The sequence below is a fragment of the Callithrix jacchus genome, chromosome 16 (genome assembly GCF_049354715.1).
Source record: "Callithrix jacchus isolate 240 chromosome 16, calJac240_pri, whole genome shotgun sequence".
Taxonomy (NCBI): domain Eukaryota; kingdom Metazoa; phylum Chordata; class Mammalia; order Primates; family Cebidae; genus Callithrix; species Callithrix jacchus.
The window spans coordinates 13946113-13949850 of record NC_133517.1 but is presented as its reverse complement, the minus strand read 5'-3'; the positions used below and the strand labels follow the sequence as shown (position 1 = coordinate 13949850).

The 3738-nt window shown below is 43.7% G+C and overlaps 1 pseudogene; it reads right to left on the bottom strand.

The window, feature by feature from the left end:
* Nucleotides 1–461: 461 nt before the first annotated feature.
* Nucleotides 462–2480, bottom strand: LOC100397944 (adaptin ear-binding coat-associated protein 2 pseudogene; annotated as a pseudogene).
* Between the last annotated feature and the right edge of the window lie 1258 nt (nucleotides 2481–3738).

The following is a 3738-nucleotide window of genomic DNA, read 5'->3' as shown; positions in this document are numbered from 1 at the left end:
CCACCTATCTAGAAAACCTGATTTGTCAAACAAATCAGATGAATCCTACTTTCTCTCAAAAACCCTAACTCATTTTAAATACGTTGATATGCATTCTTGTGACAATTAAATCACTTCAAAATTTGAATTCCAAGATAAACAGATGATCAATGGATATAAAGAAAACTGGATCCCAGAGTTTTGCAAGGAGTTTGCCTCCTAGACCTTAGAGCTTGTGGGACCCTCAGTGCTGCCCACACACATCTCTTTGCTTCTCCTCACAGCCTCTCCCTTACAGCCATGTGGTCTCTATCAAAGAGGTGATGCTATTGAATAAGACTCTCATCACTCTCATTATTCTTTTATATACTTATCTGAAATTAGAACATTCCAAAAAGAGTTAAAATGACATATTTTTAAAGTTAAGCTTTCCTTTCTTCAGAAATATGTATTTTAGACAAAGTTATCATTAGAGTTACTTATTTATTTTTGACAGAAGTAAAAGTATTTATTTTATCGTAAAAATCTGGTCCCACAAAAAGGCCAACATTTTTTTCAGTTCATGGTCTTGACCATTGAAAAAAGAAATCTTTCAACTGAGAGGTAAGTTGATAAAAGGAATTTCAGAGGTGCATTCAGATTTCTTACAAGCCAGTAATCCAAGCAACCCTGGACTTCTAGTTTACTGAGCTCCTTCTGCTAGTCATTCACAGTTCCTGAAGGAGAAAAGAAAGAAGTTGTTTGCAGATAAGGCACTTTAGAAACCACCAGAGAGAAACCCAAGTCTACCAGGGGCTGCGTTGTGAATCGGTGAGCCCAGAGGGCCACGAGCTGACAGGAGTGCTGGCTCCCACAGCTCCATGCCTTCCTGCTCCAACACCATCCCAGCCGGCTTCTAGCACCCACCTTGGCTCTGTGTTGCCTAACTGGCCTAGAATACATGGAAACCAGACAACTGGCCACTGGCCAGAGATGAATACTGCTGCTCATGAATACTGGCCAGAGATGAAGCTCAGGGCAGCCGCTGACAGTGAGGAATGCCTTCAGAGACACCGCTGGAGCACACTGAGGGAGCAGTTCTTTTTGCAGAGATGAGTTAGTGAGGATCAGCACATTAACAAAGCAAAACATTTAAACATTTTTAAAAGCTGCTTGATCCTTCCAATTTCCCTCCTGGTTGTAAGCTCAAGCTATAGCCTCTAATCCTGCTAAAAATCAGGAAGGAACCCCTCCTCTGGAGGGCAGATGGACTGAAGTGGCTATAGCCAGTGTGGGTAAAGAAAGCCCCCCAATGAACAGTGATCACATGACACCTGCAGACCCTAGGAAGGGCTGATCTGAATCCAGGAAGCAAACTCAACCCATTCTTTGGCTTTAGGGGCTTGTGTTTAATATGCGTCATTGCGATAGAAGAAGTCTCAGAGTCTCTCTCATGTCAAGATGACAGACGGGGACAGGGATCCTGGAGCTTTTCTTCTCCTGTGTACTGGTTGCATACTTGAATCCCAGGAAACAGTGTGACACGATGCCAATTTACTGCCAAACATGCCCAGTTTGTCAACAGAGCCAGGCAAGGAGAGAGGAGAGATTCATGCTCCAAACACAGGCCAGCTGAGGAATGCTTCCCCCTCCTTCCTTTGGCTCAGATGAGGGAGCTCCTTCCCAGTAGTCACATGAGGAAAAATTGTACTCAGGTCAGAACTGAACCCAGCCTGGTTGGGTCTGGCTGGAAGTTGATCCTGTAGATTTGGTAAAGTCTCCCCAGATGTCAGCAGTGGCAGCGGTGGCAGGCTCGGGCCATGGCCAGGGTACAGAAGCACCTCCTGAAGTGGGAGTAACTGCTGGCTGGATGAGGGATCCCCCAACCGACAACTGCTCCCCAGGGGGACGGATGAGGGTGGTGGTTTTGCCCTCTGGGGGAGGGGGAAGCAAGCTCAACCCTCCTGTGCTGGCAGGCCGGGCTCGGGATTCCCGGCTGCTCCTTCCTTCTTCATGTTTGCGACATTGAGCTTGATGGTCTGGCCCTCCTTGAAGCCCAGGTCCAATTTGGGTCTTTGGTCTGGGTTCTGGGCTTGTTTTGCAAATTCGCACTGCTGTTTCACCCACTTGAAACGATCCTGCAATGCAACATGGAAGTTAAAGGCATCACCTCGGTCCTCGAAGCCAATTCCATTAAATGCCCGTCGCCCGTTTCCATCTTCAATGCGGATCTCGAAGTACCTGCTGGAATCCGTTAGGCTCTCCACAGCTGTACCAGGAAACTGATCCACTGGGGCCTGAGCAAAGAGCTCCCCTGAGGTCCTGTCCTCCAGCTTGATATAGGCCATCTGCCCCTTTGCAGTGATCCTCAGCTGGCCACTCCATGACGGCTGATCCAGCTGCCACTCCGTGGCCCCGTAGCCATGATTGGTAGCCTGCGGAGGGATGCGGTAGACGTGGACGTCAGGCTTGACACACAGCACCGACTGGTACCCGCTCTCCTCCATCTCGACACCTGGAGCCCGCCTAGAGTTACTTAATTGAAGTTTCTATGGAGCTAATGTTCTGTGCTGTTCCTTTGTACCCAGAGGATTTTATGCCTCAGGGACAGTGTATCATGTCCAGGGTGACAAGTGTGACTTTCTTTTGTAAGTGAGCAAGGGGAACAGTGCAAGAGAAGGTGAAAAGGGTGAGTAGCCTTTTACCTTGACCATAGGCAGATGCAATTTAGGAAGAAATACCTGTAGAAGTTGAAGATACAAAAATTGGTTCTTTGCCCACAAAATATGTAAAAAGTATATGTGTCCCTCCAAGGGCAAATGTAAACAAGTTGATAATTGTCCTATAGTATAAGGTAAAAAAAAATTTAGTGTGATTTATCAGAAGCGAACATTTGTAGAATATTGAGATGAATTTTAGAATGTTTGAAATTGACAAAAGATCTTGCAATTTCATGACATCCTGGAATGGCTTATATTAGACTGTGGAAGATTTCCCACAACAGGCCTATATACATCAGTGCCTGTGCTTAAGCAGAAATGAAGATGCAGACATCACAAGCTATAGTGTTCTAAGGTAAACTCTTCTCCAGACTTGTTTTAAATTCATTTAAATATAATGGAAATAGATAACAAATTTGTTAAAATCAATCACATAACTGAAGCTTTCTTTTTGAGGATACTGTAGTAAGGAACAAATTGTCAGTGATCTGTAAGAAATTCAACCTATCTCTGTCCCTTTGTGCAAATGTATCAAATTCCTCTGTGATGAATATAGCTAGAGGTCTCCTGGAGACCCTCATCAGCATAAAGTAATGAAAAAAAAGTTGAGTTATTAAACTCTTCTCAATTCCCTAACATCTCTTGTCTAATCTATGAGGATGGATTTAGAAATATGGTTTGTGGAGATTTATACAAATGAAGTCACATTTGCATAGTATTACTGGCCTCTTCTGTCTCTCCATATGATAAGGAATGCTTTAAAAATTCATTTCTTGCCAATTGACATATTCATACCAATAGGTGCCAAAGTGCTTTCTTTACTGAATTAACATTAAACATGCTTGGAGAAAGAGTTACACACCAAAAAATAATTCTGCTCCTTACAGTGAAATTGCACTAAAATTGGGCACAAACACTTCAAATAGAATGTGGAACATGCTGTACTATTTCAAGGACACTGACTTGACAGATCAATTTATTTAGCAGCTATTTATTGTGCACTTATTCTAAGACACTTTTGTACATGCCTCATGTGTTCAAATTCAGAAGGGCTTTTGAG